Source organism: Humulus lupulus, chromosome 9 (assembly GCF_963169125.1).
Source record: "Humulus lupulus chromosome 9, drHumLupu1.1, whole genome shotgun sequence".
Lineage (NCBI taxonomy): Eukaryota > Viridiplantae > Streptophyta > Magnoliopsida > Rosales > Cannabaceae > Humulus > Humulus lupulus.
In genome coordinates, this window is record NC_084801.1 from 179,759,400 (window position 1) to 179,777,067 (window position 17,668).

Here is a 17,668-nt window from a genome sequence, read left to right on the forward strand (position 1 = left end):
TTGGAGATGTGGGTAGTGCAGTCAGGAAGGTGCGCCCAGTTTCTTGGTGGAAAAGATGGAAAAACCCCGTGCCTTCTTGGTTTGGGTTGGACTTAAGGTCAAAAAGGAAGTTGACCTCGTGGGGGGTGGGCTCTGACCATTTTTTTAATTTGTAAAGGACATATTGTGCAGCAAGCATTCTATATCCATTTGGGGTAATTTGAAAGGGAGCAACTCCAAAATAATTTGCCACCCCCTAAAAGAATGAGTGAAGAGGCAAAGTGGCACCTGCCTCAATGTGAAACCGCGACCAGGCGCTGTAGGCCCCGCCTGGCGAGTTGGCCCTTTGGTCGAGGGAAGGTTTGACCAGGGTCACCCCTGTCAGCTTATATTTATTTAAGTAGTTGGCGATCATCCTAATCGTTACTCTACTCTTAGGTACAACATGCCACTCGACATCCAGCTGAGCAGCGTGTCAAGGACGGGCATGCCTTTGCACATTGGCGTCAGGAGCATTTTCGCTTCGACCACTGGTCGATGGGGCATCAGCAGTAGGCTGGCAAGAGGTGTTAGGGATTTTTCTTTTTCGAGCCTTGGTTTTGGTACGAGCCATCCTTTGGGTTGGAACTGGAGAGGTATTTGGGCTAAGGCGAGAGAAAGGAATGTCCGGTATCAAAGTAGAAGGTTGTTCTTCACCTTCAAGCAACTGAGCTAGGAGGTTGTCTTCAATGGGTCTTTCTCCTCCCCAAGGGTCTTTCATATGAACTGCAAACAAACAAAGGAGGAGATAAGACACGTAGCCTGGGAATTTATGCGGGAGATTGGGATAACGTTGCTCACGTCTATTGACCAGCAACATCCTATCCATACACTAAATTTGGTGCTAGCAGTTTGAAAAGTGGATCAAAAAGGAAATAAAACGTTTTCTGAAAAGAAACTTTTTCAACTCCTAAAGGGCGGGAAAAAACCCAGTTTTTCGACTAGCTTAAAGATCGAATTTTTACGTCGATTTTACACCCTAAATCTATGATCCTTACTATCGAACTACCTCCTAACTTATATAAAGCAGAAATACACTCTCTTATCAAGCATCAGACGGTTTATACAAGTTTCTCACAAATTTCTGCTCAAGAACGCAAGAAATCACAGAACACAGTAACAACATGCATGGCATCATGAAGAGTTTAAAAGACTAAGAGATTACCTGGGTAAAGGTTGGAGGTTCAGAAAAATAAAAGCTTTGAGTCGGAAAGGTCTTCGGCAAGACGTCTGGATTTTTCAAAATTCTGGGCTCCGGAGCAAAGCTCTTGGAAAAGTTCTTGGCCGAAAATAGTGAGTAAAGGATTATAAGAGAGATGAGGAGGTTACTTATAAAGGCTGAAGTATAGAAAAAAGTGGCAATCATGACTTTCCCTTTTTCGAAGCGTGGGGGAGTGTATAAGTCGTCTAATTGGTTTCTTGAAAACCGAAAAGGCTTGATTAGACATAATTAAGTCACGATTTTAAAAAACGCACGAAGACTCTGACAGATTTCGTGGAGCACATGAACGGTTGTTTCCCTAAAGTTTCTTTATTGCTGGTCGCACTAAACAAACTTGGGGGAAAATGTTATCCAAAGAACAGGCATGGGTGACATGGCAGGCGTTTGGTACACGTGGCTGACACCTAGCGGAAGTCTTGTTCGACCATCGACCAGAAAGATTTCTATGGCACAACGCTCAAACGTTATGCACGACCAGCTTGGTCGTATACTCACTATATTTGGAGAAAATCTTGTGCAGTTATGATCATATCCGAGATTGTCTCCCATGATTTCCTGAGTATCCGATTATTTAGGAAATAATATCTGCAACAGATTCCTGTAATCCTCCTTGAGCCTATAAATAAGAAAAGGATAGCTCAAGGGAGGGGACTTTTGGCTTTTTGATTACTTGAGAGTATAGATTTATGAGAGAATTAGAGCTAGTACATTGCGATATATTGTTTATTCTTCAGAGGTTGGTGAAACTCATAAAACCCTAGTTCTTTGATCACTCCTTTGAGATCTCATATCAATAATAGCTCAAGCGGACGTAGGTTATTACCAGTTTCTGGGGCCGAACCACTATAAATTATTGTGTGCTTTATTGTTTTTGTTATTATATTCATTCCAACATATCTGTCCACATCAAGCATTTTGACTCCGTGTCAGTTGACCAAAATCATGGTCAATAGGAAGTAAGCGGGAAATATTAGAGACACTTGAGGAATTAGCGGGAATCGGGTAAAATGACCAAAATGGCCCTATGTGAATTAAAAGACTTAGGATTAATGGGGAGGGCATTATGGTCATTTGGCTTTTAAGAGATAGGTATTGCTGAGGCTTTATGCTTAGTGGAAGTTGTAGAATAAGGTAGAAGTCTGAGAAAAGAAGGGAAAAGAAAGAAAAAGAAAGGGAAGAAGGCAGGGCATTTCTCCAAGGGTCGGTTTGTCCTTATCTTCATCATTTTCTTGAGTTTTCTTGGAGCAAAGCTCAGAGGGGAGTTAGGTTAGGCTGAGCAACAAGAATTCTGAGCTAGGCTTGAAGGATTAGCAGAGGCTTAGCATGAACTCACCACCACTTAAGGTAAAACTTTGGAGTTTTCAGTTTCTAGTTTGGATTGTTTGAACTAAGGTGTCTAAGCTGAGTTGATGGGAACTTTAGGGGAATTCAAGCCAAGGATTGAGGAAGAGCAAGCTAAGTAGGTCTGGAAGCTAACTAAAAGTCGAATTTCCATTAAAGGTATAAAATTCTAAGCTTTAAACTTTGAAGTTTTGATGGTTTCTGCTGAGTTTCTGAGTCTAGGATCAGCTATGGTGAATTTTAAGATTAGGGATGCATGTGCTTGGGTTTTGAGTATTTGGGATGCTTGGTATGAGTGGAGTATGTTAATAAGCTTGTTTTTAAGTTTGGTTGAGGATTGGAAGAGTTTTGGTAAGGGTTGGCTCAGGGAAATCGCAGGAAGGGAAAATGTTGTGTTGCCTGTCTGTGACTAGCGCTACAACGCTAGCCTTTGGGCGCTGTAGCGCTAGACCAAGCATGCTGAGGGTATTTTGGTTATGCTTGTAGCGCTGTAGCGCCCTCCTTAGAGCGTTGTAGCGCTACCCTGTTTCCAGAAAGGGGATTTTGAGTTATTTTCAAGGGTTTTTTCCCGGGGGTTCGGGGTTTGATTCCATCACCCTGTTTGGTGGAATTGGAGCTTCCCGAGGGCTCGGGATTGGTCCCGAGGCTAGGTTTTGGACTTGAGGTTTGGTGATGATTTTGACCTGTGGTTATGATTAGGTGAGCGCTAGGGCTGAAGGGGGATCGTGCTCAAGGATCACAGTGAACAAAGCTAGCAAATCCAAAGGAAAGAAAATTGCTCCCGGTTATATGTTTGTGATGGGACTAAGAGCTCCCGATATCTGTATAATTTCAATGATGGTATTATTCCATGGGACATGTGATAGACAGCCTAAGGGTGCCGTATATAATATTTGCGCACAGGGCGCGTCTTGGCCACTGGTAGCCGAGGACAGCTTTATATTCACTGAGCTCGGTTTAAGCAGGCCGGAGTCAGTGGGATAACGGAGGGTGCTGCCTGAGGGCGCTAACCCTAGTTATCATTTGTGAATTGGTGTATGATATGAGTTGATATGTGTAGTATGCTGAATACTTGGTTATCCTTAATGTTTATATGGTTGAGAACATGTTTATGCAATATGAGATATTGGATTGTATGTTGGTTGTTTATGCATTGTTGTTGTGTTTTCTTGCTGGGCCTTGGCTCATGGGTGTAGGTAAAGGCAAAGGCAAGTTGGGCCAATCCTGAGATGGAGAGCTTCGGGGTTAAGTGTACATAGCCAGTTGTTCGGTCGCCATGGCCGAGGAGTGGATCAGGATAGGGATTGCCTAACCGTCTGTTTTGCCTTAATATGGCTTAGTATCCTATTTAGACCTTATATCTTTTGTAAATGGTTTTAATTCCATTGCTTTTTGGGATCCCATGTAAACAAAAAACAGTTTATTATAGGAAATGTAGTTTTTGAGACCAAGATCTTTTAACCCTAGTTCCGCTATAGTTTCAATAACACGATTTTAATTAAACGACTTAATTAGCAAGTCTAGCACTTTTATAAACACACAGTGTAACGGTCTTTGCTATCCAGGCGTTACATTGATACAGAGGTAAGAATTCATCTCTATTTTTTTTTAAGTTTCCAAGCTTGATTTGAGAGTGTGAGAATGGAAATTGAAAGTTAAATTTGTGACTGATTATTTGTGAGAATTCAGCTTGGGATAAAAAGGGATTGATTTGAAGCTAGAATTGAGGGAAGCTTAAGGTTGAATTCTTGATTGAGGTAAGGATTTTATGCATTTATGAAGTTTTTTTCTGGTATGGTTTAAGAATTTTGAAGCATAGTTTAAGTTTCTGGTTTACTGGTTTAAACTTCTGAAATTTGAAACCAAAGTGTGAATTATGGATTTATTATGTGTTTAGGCTTGTTGTTAGTGTTTATAAGCTGTTAGATGGTTTATTTGAGGTTTTATATTGAATTTGAGGCTTGGGTATGTATTGGGGTTGGTTTGGGAGTGTTTTGGCTCGGGGAAAACACTTGGAGAAACCTAGAATTCTGGGTTCACGAAGGGGTGCCGCGGCGCTAGGCTGCAGCAGGGGACGAGGGCATTCTGGGTGTCACGGGCTGACATTTTGACAGCGGAAATGCCCGTGCGGCACCTTGACTCCTCTGAGCCAAGGTCAGCCTTCTAGCCATTCGAATAACAATGGGCACATTTTTCGCGCGACCGTGTGCCTCTGCACACTTCCGTCTCTTGAACAACTCTCGCTGAGTCATGCTCTCAAGCATCTATAAGTGCAATCATGCATCAAGGCTATCTAGCCAAGACACTCACACTGTCCATAGGTTCTCACTATGGCAAGGCAAATCCCAACACCGATGCTCACCCAGACATTCGCAAGTCAAGGTAGCATGTGTGGCCAAGAGCCAACACCAAGCTGACGTGCCAACACCTCTCATCATGCCCCATTCGACACTATCCGATTAGCTCACGTCACAGACCAAGGACTCCCATACGTCCATGGTCCAATCCTCAAGGCACCATACCATCATGCATGTTGGCAGGCCCTCGAGACTGGCTGCCAGACTAGTAGCATACACTGGACCTCTGTCCTACTCAAGCATAGTGCACCCTCTAATGCTTGCATGCTAACAAGTCCCACGAATGACTTCCCATGCCATCTCGTGTCGAGATTCGTGGCCATGGCGCACCACGACATCTCTCGAAGGTTTGGGCCACGTTCCATGCAAGCGGCATCCCGGCAAGCCAAGGGAACCGTACCCTTAAACCTCTGGCAGCACACTTCGACGCACTACCAGGGCGGCCCGGTAATGTCCATGAGTACTCCTACTCATGGAGACGTATGAGTCCCCTCGTGGTCCTCATATGCCCGCCCTACTAGTCCTCCCAACTAGTAGTAGCTCACTTGACGCACCTGCGCCAGGGGGTGGTGGAGAGCTGACACCAGGGGCTCCCCCTACAAAGAGCCTTCTGAGCTTTTAGCCTTCTACCAGGAACATATATGATTTTCGCTTGGGAGACATATTTGGCTTCCAGCTCGCCAATTCTCCGAATCTCCCAAATCCGATCATACCATTGCGTTCATTGACCCTTCAATATGGAACCTACCAAGTCCCGTCCATTTCCGGGCAATATTGAAGATATTTACGAAAATGCCACTGTCGTACAAACTAGGCATCAGCATGCTCACCAGCCTGCACCCTCGCGTGCGTATCTGACCGAGTGCCATCCTAGCTTGTAACGTGCCATCAAGGCCGGCATGTTACACTCTCCCACACTTCAATTGTCGATGCCCTCATCGACAGACCGCTGGCCAATCTTCCTGCCTCGACTCCTAAGCTCACTCCATGCTTCTTCCGAATCTTGAGTCTGCACTAGTCCCTCTACTACTGTAGAATCACCAACTTGGCGATGATCTCCCACGTCCACCCTTGGACTCGATCACGGACCCCATGCCACCTTCTCTATTCGGAATGCTCCCATGAAGTAGTGCCGCTGCACTCGAATACTCCTTGCAGACATGAACTCCTCCGAGTCCATCACGATGTCCCTCCAGTCAACCAAGCAGCCCTTGGAACACTGACCCCAAAGCCAACACATCTTTTGATTGTTGCTTTCCCGCCAATTTTCCAATGCCTACTCTCTTATTGACAAGGACGAAATTAAGGTGCACCCCTCAAGGTGAGGTTCGCAAACCAACCGTTCCCAACGGCACCTACGAAACATCCTTCCATTGAAGGCATGTCTCTCTTCAACGTGGCACTCATGCCAACTATAACCTTATGCAGTATCTAGTGCATCCTTGCACACAGACTTCGCGAAGTAGTCTCCCAGACTTTTGGCCCTCCGGCCTTACTGCATACCCAAGGCTTGATGTGAAATGGCCACACCTGACCATAAGCATCACTGCTCCTCTAAGCTTCTACAATGTGGTCAATGATCTGACATCATTCGAAACCACTGCATTTCCTTCTGGCTCGTGCTCATGCTGACTCTCAGCATCGTGCCTCAAGTTCTGCCCCCAAATCAACCTTGCCTAACTCTAGACGACCTGTTGAATCTTGACAAGCTTGACTGCACTTTACCTCACTCTTGAGGTCTGAAGTTGTCCCAATCCGCTATCTCCCTTCGGCATATGTTCTCTGAATCATTCGGCTTGTGTTCCCATAAACACGTGTCCCCATAAAACACTAAGCATGTCCCATAACATGCTGCAAAACCTGCCCAATCTTGGTCTCAGCCTACGCCCATGCATATTGTCTATCTGCAGTTTCAATTGGTCACCTGACCTACTCGCATCAGTCATGCATGTCTTCGCACTGTACAACCCATCTGTTGTTGTGTTTCTCTCTAGATTCACACACCAAAACTGAACAAGTACCCTGACCCTTCGAACATATGAATTAGTGGGCTCCCCCACTTCAACTTGGGAATAACTTCTTTTCTCGAGGTGTACCTCTCAAGGTATAGCTCGCAAGCTAACCGCTTTTCTCGTGCGGTCCCTCGTTCCATTTATCACTTTTGAAGATTATGTTGAACTAATGTCTCGGCCATTCTGACTCTTCGCCCCTCGACATATCTACGTTACCTTAGTACCTGAGTCTTGTTGACTTTCACCTTAAGGCAAACGTTGCACTGATGTTACCTTAGTACCTGAGTCCTGACGACGTTCACCCTAGGTAACTGGCTCTGTCTTTGTCTCTGAGTCTCCTTGACTTTACATTCTGAACAACTAACGATCTCCATGATAACTCATCTCGATGCTTTTGTAATGGAACATCGGTCTGCTATTTGGATGTTTGAACCGTGAAGGTCTCTCCCCCACTTCAACTGTTGGCGTCCTCGACAACTTGCCCACACGCAAGAACGTCTGACCACCCCAAGTCTTCATGCACATAAGAAAACTAGAAGTGCCCCCCGTAGGATGTGACTCTCAAGTCAACTACTTCGTGTAGCACCACTGTCGATTCCCTTATGCACGCACTGTCCACATAGCTATCCAACTGCTCTATACTCGCATCTCGCCCCTCCGGGCAGCTTCTCTCGGCTTCTATGGTCATTAAGTCCCAATAGCAAGGCCTTCCGGCCCACATTTAAACTCAAGCACCATCTCTGCCTCCTTAAGCCTTCTTGCAATACTAAATTTCCCTGACGTAGCCCTCCAGCGCTCTAGAAACTCTAGTATTATTCTGACCACTGCGCGCGGTCTACTCGGCCCTGCTGGCCTTTGATGCATATATTCCACAACATAGCATATCTTACAATGCCTTAGTGTTGCTCACACAAGCTAACATCTCTGTGAGCCAACACGTCCCACTCAATTGTCTCGGCGCCTCCCTTCCGGACCAGAACAAGTAAACATGCCAACACTTCCAAGTACGACTGCCCTCTGACGATCGCGGCCACGGCCACCTTGGTCTCCCTGTGATGCCATTTGGCACACAAGTAGCAACTGAAGCATTCCATGCTCAACTTTATCTAGTTCCCCAAAGCTGTCCACTCTCGACTATTGTCGTGACTGACAAGCGTCTGACGGCCACTATTATGCTCACTCACTCTTGCGCACAAGTTCCCTTTTCAACAATAGCGCTCCACGCGACTTACACTGTCACTCAGGCGAACCTGAACTAATGAACCAAGCATAAAACCTTGACCTCTCGATCAAACCTTGTCTCATGTCAATGAGTTCCAACTCTTTTGTAGCACTTCTCCACAATTGCACGTGGTTGTTGTCTTTCTAGCATCTCTGAACTTTGATTCGAAGCAGCCATAACTTTTCCCCTCTCTAGGATGTCCAGTATTCCCACGAAGAAGAGCAACCAAGTCTCATCCCGTCTCAGCCTACTGATCCTTTTCTAGGTGACTAAAAGGCTCAACGACATCTGTCCAAGCATCCAGACCCTTATGGTCCTTCAGCACGCCTACATCCTTTCTAGGATGGGCCAACCAGGTTCACCCCAACTTGAGATGAACCTGGCTCTGATACCAACTCTCACGGGCTGACATTTTGACAGCGGAAATGCCCGTGCGGCACCTTGACTCCTCTGAGCCAAGGTCAGCCTTCCAGCCATTCGAATAACAATGGGCACATTTTTCGCGCGACCGTGTGCCTCTGCACACTTCCGTCTCTTGAACAACTCTCGCTGAGTCATGCTCTCAAGCATCTATGAGTGCAATCATGCATCAAGGCTATCTAGCCAAGACACTCACACTGTCCATAGGTTCTCACTATGGCAAGGCAAATCCCAACACCGATGCTCACCCAGACATTCGCAAGTCAAGGTAGCATGTGTGGCCAAGAGCCAACACCAAGCTGACGTGCCAACACCTCTCATCATGCCCCATTCGACACTATCCGATTAGCTCACGTCACAGACCAAGGACTCCCATACGTCCATGGTCCAATCCTCAAGGCACCATACCATCATGCATGTTGGCAGGCCCTCGAGACTGGCTGCCAGACTAGTAGCATACACTGGACCTCTGTCCTACTCAAGCATAGTGCACCCTCTAATGCTTGCATGCTAACAAGTCCCACGAATGACTTCCCATGCCATCTCGTGTCGAGATTCGTGGCCATGGCGCACCACGACATCTCTCGAAGGTTTGGGCCACGTTCCATGCAAGCGGCATCCCGGCAAGCCAAGGGAACCGTACCCTTAAACCTCTGGCAGCACACTTCGACGCACTACCAGGGCGGCCCGGTAATGTCCATGAGTACTCCTACTCATGGAGACGTATGAGTCCCCTCGTGGTCCTCATATGCCCGCCCTACTAGTCCTCCCAACTAGTAGTAGCTCACTTGACGCACCTGCGCCAGGGGGTGGTGGAGAGCTGACACCAGGGGCTCCCCCTACAAAGAGCCTTCTGAGCTTTTAGCCTTCTACCAGGAACATATATGATTTTCGCTTGGGAGACATATTTGGCTTCCAGCTCGCCAATTCTCCGAATCTCCCAAATCCGATCATACCATTGCGTTCATTGACCCTTCAATATGGAACCTACCAAGTCCCGTCCATTTCCGGGCAATATTGAAGATATTTACAAAAATGCCACTGTCGTACAAACTAGGCATCAGCATGCTCACCAGCCTGCACCCTCGCGTGCGCATCTGACCGAGTGCCATCCTAGCTTGTAACGTGCCATCAAGGCCGGCATGTTACACTGGGCGCCGCGGCCCTCATTGGTGGGCACCGCGGCACTAGGCCAGTTTTGGGCAGAGGAAATTTTCCATTTTAGGGCTTTGCCCAGGGGGCTCGGGGAATGTTTCCACTACTTTGTTTTGGGAAATTGGAGGTTCCGAGAGTACAGGATTGGCCCCAAGAAATGGTTTTGGGATTGGTTAGTATTAAAGAGTGTTTTATATGTGTTGTGACTAGGTTAGCGGAGAGGCTTGGGATAGAGGACAGTGCTCGTGATTTCGATGCATAAGAAGCTCGGGACACAAGTAAGAAAACGGTTGCACCCGTAGAGCAGGGCAAGGCCCCATAGTTTTGTTGCAGGGTAGGGCCCTAGATGATTATATGCTGGGCGTAGCCCTTGATTGCAATGTTATATGTTTGAAATTTTATTGAATTATGTTATATGAGTATAGATGATTGAGCGGCAAAGGGGCCGGGAACGGAAAAGAGTCGGGACCGTCTAGGGCCGAGAACGGCAAAGGGCCGGGAACGGCGATAGGCACGCAGAGTGCAAGGCCGAATACGGCAAGGGGCCAGGGCCAAAAGCAGTGTTTGGCACGTGGAGTGCGAGTTGCCAGGGTGAGGCCCTAAAGGATACCTGGGATATCCTCACGGTATGGACTACGTATCCAGGGCATGGTAAAGCACCTGGGACAGCATGGTCGTACGTGTTTAGCCAGTTGATGGCCTATTTAACTGATTAGTGTTTGATATGCATATGTTGTCTGTTATGTGTTTTCTTGCTGGGCTTCGACTCATGGGTGCTCTGTGGTGCAGGTAAGGGCAAGGAGAAAATCTACCAATCGTGAGTATGGCGAGCATGAGGCGGCGTGTACATGTTTGGTCAGCCTGACTGCCACGGTCACGGGAATTTTTGGGTGATGATTGTATAAAACTGGATTTTGTCGTTTAGTCGACTGTGATTACATTTTGATTTGTAAATATTTCTAAACTGTACTTTGGGATCCCAAATCTTAAACATTTTATTATTTTCAGTAAACAGAATTATTTTTAAAGTTTATGTCTCTGTTTATGTTTTGGTTACACAATTATATTTGAACCTCGATTAGCGAGTTAAATGCACATTTTAAACTCACTTAGTAACGGCTCTAAGGTAGTAGGGCGTTACAACTTGGTATCAGAGCGAGCTAAGGTTATTGGTTTTGGAGATTGACCAAACATGTACGCTCGCTGTCAGTGGCAAACACGACTCAGGGTTGGTTGGTATGGTTGGTTAATATGTTTGAATATGTGCTTGAATGCCTTGTTTTCCTGCTTGTTTCATATAGAGCATGATGAATGAGTTTACATATGGATGATGCCAGGGCATGGCCTGTTGTGTGTTATGTGCTATCTATATGATATCTGGATTGTTGTTCATGGTTGGCTGTTTTGATTGGGAGGTGGTATTGGACGTTGTTATCATGTCTGATGAGCGGCGACATTGATTGCAGGCATATAGTTGTGATGCCTTGGCAATCATCTAGACTCTGCGGCAGTCGGACCAAGGATGACAATCAGGGTCAGGACCCTCCACCTGCCCCACAGAATTGGCAAGAAATGTTTGCTGAAATGGAAGCGAGATTGCGGAGAACAGAGGAAGAACTATGTCAGTTGAGGCAGCAGGCCCCTCCACAGGTCACTGGGCTGCCAATTCAACAGGGTGCGGCGCCAGTGCCAGTTCAGCCTGTGGTTGAGAACAGGTGGGAACCTCTGTATGAAAGATTCAGAAAGCAGCATCCTCCCACCTTTGAGGGTGGACCAGACCCACTGCGGGCAGAACAGTGGATGAATATGGTTTCCTCTATCCTGGATTTCATGAGGGTTGAGGGAAATGAGAGGGTTGCTTGTGCCAGTTATGTGTTCAGAGAGGATGCCCGCATCTGGTGGGACGTTGTGGTATAGAGAAGGAACGTGGCAATTATGACCTGGGAAGAATTCAAGATATCTTCAACGAGAAGTATTACAGTGTAGCAGTCCGAGCTGCAAAGGTTTACGAGTTCATCAACCTGACTCAGAATCGGTTGAATGTGAATGAGTATGCTGTGAGATTTGATAGATTGGCGAAGTTTGCGCCAGATTTAGTGCCGACTGATGCGGCAAGGAGAGACAGATTTGTGCGAGGGCTGAATGTTATGATCGCCCGTGATGTGAATATTACATTGGATCCGATGACTACTACTTATGCACAAGTAGTAGATAAAGCTCTTACAGCTGAGAGGGTCGAGGATCAGATATGGAGAGAGAGCGTTGTTAGGCGCGATGCTAGGAGGACAGTGCCTCCTTTTATTGGATCCAGTCGGGGTAGTGGCCCCAGTGAGCAGAAGAGGAAGGCCCCAGATTCCTTCATTCCTCCCAGTTCTAATAGGAGAGCACGGGGGTGCTTTTAGCGGCCGTCAGGGCGAAGGTGACAACTGGAGGAGTTTCCCAGTGTGTCCTCAGTGCAGACGAAGACATCAGGGAGAGTGCAGGATCAAGGCCTGTTTTGTCTGTGGGAGTGCCAATCATTTGAAGAAGGACTGCCCACAAATCAGGAAGGAGGAGCCGAAGCAGGGAGACAGTCTTGCTCCTGCTAGAGTGTTCACTTTGACTCGGACTGAGGCGGAGGCTAGCCCCTCAGTTGTGACAAGTCAGATTTCTAGTGCTGGGTCTTTCTATACTGCGTTGTTTGATTCGGGAGCTACCCACTCATTTGTGTCTGCTAGGGTGATAAATCTGCTGTGTAGACCTCGTATTGTGTATGCTAGGGGTTTTCAGACTTTGTTGCCAACTGGGGAACTAGTAGTCTCTAGATGATGGATTAGGGTATTACCACTAGAGGTAGATGGTAGGGAATTGTCTGTTGATTTGATTGAGCTTGAGATGAATGACTTTGATATGATCTTGGGAATGGATTGGTTAGCGAAACATGGGGCATCGATTGACTGTAAGCGCAAGATGGTGACTTTTGAACCAGAAGGGGAGGTACCCTTTGTGTTCGTGGGGATGTCTGGTGGACCGCGAATACCTATTATTTCAGCATTGAAAGCTAGAGACCTGATGCAGGAAGGTTGTATAGGATTCCTATAAAATGTTGTGGACACCTCTAAGGTTGAGTTGGTTGGACCAGGTGAGACTAGATTGGTGTGTGAATTTCTAGACTTATTTCCAGCAGATCTGCCAGGCTTGCCGCCGTAGCGGGAGATTGACTTTGTTATTGAGTTAGCGCCCGGGGTGGAGCCGGTATCTAGAGCGCCCTACAGAATGGCTCCAGCAAAGTTAAAGGAGTTGAAGATTCAGTTACAAGAGCTACTGGATATGGGGTTTATCAGACTGATTTTTTCACCATGGGGTGCTCCGGTGTTGTTTGTTAAGAAGAAGGATGGATCTCTTAGGATGTGCATTGCATACAGGGAGATGAATAAGTTAACCATTAAGACCAAGTATCCACTACCTAGGATCGATGATTTATTTGACCAGTTACAAGGGAGTACAGTGTTTTCTAAGATCGATCTCCGGTCAGGTTACCATCAGCTAAGGATTAAAGAGGAGGACATACCAAAGACCTATTTCCGCACGAGGTTTGGACATTATGAATTTCTGGTTATGTCCTTTGGATTAACCAATGCTCCAGCAGCTTTTATGGATATGATGAATAGGATTTTCAAGGATTATCTGGATAAGTTTGTGATTGTATTCATCGACGATATCTTTGTGTATTCTCAGTTAGAGGCAGAGCATGAGCAGCATCTGCGATTGGTTCTACAACGGTTGAGGGAGCACAAGTTGTATGCTAAGTTTAGCAAGTGTGAATTCTGGCTACTGCAAGTCACGTTTCTGGGTCACATCGTCAGTAAGGAGGGGATCTTGGTTGACCCAAGTAAGATTAAGGCAGTTAGAGATTGGCCTAGACAGAGTAATGTTCCTGAGGTGAGGAGTTTTCTGGGTTTAGCAGGATACTATCGGCGATTTGTTGAGGGGCTCTCCAGAATAGTTACGCCTTTGACAGAACTGACAAAGAAGAAGACAAAGTATGTTTGGATGGACAGATGTGAGAACAATTTCAAAGAGTTGAAGCAACGACTGATCACTGCGCCAATGTTGAGTCTGCCAACAAATAATGAGAAGTTTGTAGTTTATTGTGATGCATCCAGACAGGGTTTGGGGTGCGTGTTAATGCAAGCTGGTAAGGTGATATCCTATGCATTGAGACAGTTAAAGGACTATGAGCAGAGATATCCTACGCATGATTTGGAGTTGGCAGCGTTGGTATTCGCACTTAAGATTTGGAGACATTATCTCTATGGTGAGAAGTGCGAGATATACACCGACCATAAGAGCCTAAAGTATTTCTTTACTCAGAAGGATCTGAATATGCGTCAGAGGCGGTGGCTGGAGTTGGTTAAGGACTATGACTGTGATATCCTATATCATCCTGGGAAGGCTAATGTAGTGGCTGATGCATTGAGTCAGAGAGGCCCAGGACAATTGTTCAGTTCAAGGAAGATATCTGATAAGCTAGCTGAGGAGATGACTAGAGCGGGAATAGAGTTGGTGGTTGGCCGGTTAGCCAACATTACTCTTCAGTCTACACTCCTTGGGAGGATCAAGGAGGCCCAGGGAGAAGATTCCCAGTTGAGAGGACACAAAGAGAATGTCTTAGTCGGAGTGACTAAGGACTTTTCTATTTCAGAGACGGGGTTACTGACGTACAAGGGTCGGATTTTTGTTTTGATGGACTCTGCTATCCGGCGGGAGATTCTATATGAATCGCATACCACTCCCTACTCTTTACATCCAGTTACGACGAAGATGTACCAAGATTTGAGAGCTTTATACTGGTGGACGGGCATGAAAAGGGATGTGGTGGATTATGTGGCCAGGTGTTTAACGTGTCAGCAGGTTAAGGCCGAGCATCAGAGGCCAGCGGAATTACTGCAACCTCTAGGGATTCCGGAATGGAAATGGGAAGACATTACCATGGATTTTTTGGTTGGTTTACTGAGAACTGTAGGACAGCATGACTCGGTGTGGGTGATTGTGGATAGATATACCAAGTCAGCCCACTTTCTGCCTGTCAGGATGACTTATACTGTGGAGCAGTATGCTGAGTTATATGTGAAGGAGATTGTTCGACTTCATGGAGCTCCGAGGTCGATAGTGTCTGACAGAGACCCCACCTTTACCTCCAAGTTTTGGGAGAGCTTGCAGAAGGCTATGGGGACGCAGTTACGGTTTAGTACCGCTTACCATCCTCAGATCGACGGACAGTCTGAGAGGACGATTCAGATATTGGAGGACATGTTGCAAGCCTGTGTATTAGACTTTGGGGGATCTTGGAGTAAGTATCTTCCTTTGATTGAGTTCTCGTATAATAACAGTTATCAAGCGACTATTGGAGTGGCTCCGTATGAGATGGTATACGGGAGGAAGTGTAGATCACTTATCCATTGGGACGAGAAGGGTGAGAGAAGTTATTTGGGTCCTGAGATGGTTCAGAGGACCAATGAGGCAATTGAAAAGATCAGAGCGCAAATGCTCGCCTCCCAGAGTCGCCAGAAGAGTTATTTAGACCTGAAACGCAGGAGTGTAGAATTTCAGGTTGGTGATCATGTATTTCTTAGGGTTTCATCTCTGAGAGGAGTGAAACGGTTTGGTGTTTGGGGCAAGCTGAGCACTAGGTTTGTTGGGCCCTTCGAGATTCTGGAGCGGGTTAGGGAGGTAGCTTACAAGTTGGCGATGCCTCCAGCCTTATCAGGGGTTCATAATGTTTTTCATGTGTCCATGCTCCAAAAGTATGTATCAGATTCAACTCACGTGCTGAGTTATGAGAGTCTGGAACTGGACCAGGATTTGTCCTATGAGGAGAAGCCGGTTCAGATTCTTGATCGAAAAGATAAGGTTTTACGGAACAAGACCATCGCCTTGGTGAAACTGCTGTGGAGGAACAGCAGAATTGAGGAGGCAACATGGGAACTGGAATCGGACATGCGGGAGCGGTATCCTGAGTTGTTCAGATAATTTCGAGACGAAATTTCTGTAAGGAGGTGATAGTTGTAACGACTTAAATTTGCTAATAAGGCTTAGGGTCTTGATTAGCGTGCCTGGAGGGCAATAAATGTTTTAATATGTTAATATATGTGGATTTAAATGATTATGTGATTAGAATGCATGTGTAGGTGGAATAAATATGCATGTGGGCCCCGTTTGATTGTTAGGAGTAAATTGGTAATTTTAGCCCACTGAGAGCGTAAATCTAATAATTGCATAACATGATTAATACCACGTGTGGGTGGTGATATAGTTGTGATGCACGTTCCGAGACGGTCCTAGAGAGTTGTTTAGATTAAAAGTCACAACGGGATTAAATACCCGGCTCGGGAAGAGCTTAGGGGTATTTTGGGAATTTTATAAATTGAGTTTGGGGATTTTTGGTTAATGGTTTATGGTATTTTAGTAGCTTAAGTGACCATTGGTAACCATTAAGGATAGTTATTTTAGGTGAGAAAATGGTATATTTGCAAGGGATGGAAATGTCTAAGTTACCCTTGAGGTTTAGCAAGAAGGAGAATTAGAAGGAAGGGTAAAATGGTCTTTTGGCAGGAATTTAGATAAGATTGGTTGAGATGAAAAAGTCATTCACGTTTTTATACTTAGGCAAATTCTGTTTTGGCTGAAAGAGAAGGGAAAACTAAGGGCTAGAAGGAAAAGTGGAAGAGGAGGAGAGCTGGGTTCTTTTGAGGCTGGGGAGGAGTTTAAGGCTGTAGAATCAAGCTAAGGCCAAGGTTGATACAGAGGTAAGAATTCATCTCTATTTTGTTTTAAGTTTCCAAGCTTGATTTGAGAGTGTGAGAACGGAAATTGAAAGTTAAATTTGTGACTGATTATTTGTGAGAATTCAGCTTGGGATAAAAAGGGATTGATTTGAAGCTGGAATTGAGGGAAGCTTAAGGTTGAATTCTTGATTGGGGTAAGGATTTTATGCATTTATGAAGTTTGTTTCTGGTATGGTTTAAGAATTTTGAAGCATCGTTTAAGTTTCTGGTTTACTGGTTTAAACTTCTTAAATTTGAAACCAAAGTGTGAATTATGGATTTATTATGTGTTTAGGCTTGTTGTTAGTGTTTATAAGCTGTTATATGGTTTATTTGAGGTTTTATATTGAATTTGAGGCTTGGGTATGTATTGGGGTTGGTTTGGGAGTGTTTTGGCTTGGGGAAAACACTTGGAGAAACCCATAATTCTGGGTTCGCGAAGGGGCACCGCGGCCTTGTTCTTCTGCGACGCGGCGCTAGGATGCAGTAGGGGACGCGGGCATTATGGGTTCCGCGGCCCTCATTGGTGGGCGCCGCGGCGCTAGGCCAGTTTTGGGCGGGGGAAATTTTCCATTTTAGGGCTTTTGCCCAGGGGACTCGGAGAATGTTTCCGCTACTTTGTTTTGGGAAATTGGAGGTTCCGAGAGTACGGAGTTGGCCCCGGGAAATGGTTTTGGGATTGATTAGTATTAAAGAGTGTTTTATATGTGTTGTGACTAGGTTTCCGGAGAGGCTCGGGATAGAGGACCGTGCTCGTGATTTCGATGCATAAGAAGCTCGGGACACAGGTAAGAAAACGGTTGCACCCATAAAGCAGGGCAAGGCCCCATAGTTTTGTTGCAGGGCAGGGCCCTAGATGATTATATGCTGGGCATAGCCCTTGATTGCAATGTTATATGTTTGAATGTTTATTGAATTATGTTATATGAGTATAGATGATTGAGCGGCAAAGGGGTCGGGAACGGCAAAGAGCCGGGACCGGCTAGGGCCGAGAACGGCAAAGGGTCAGGAACGGCGATAGGCACGCGGAGTGCAAAGCCGAATACGGCAAGGGGCCAGGGCCGGAAGCAGTGTTTGGCACGCGGAGTACGAGTTGCCAGGGTGAGACCCTAAAG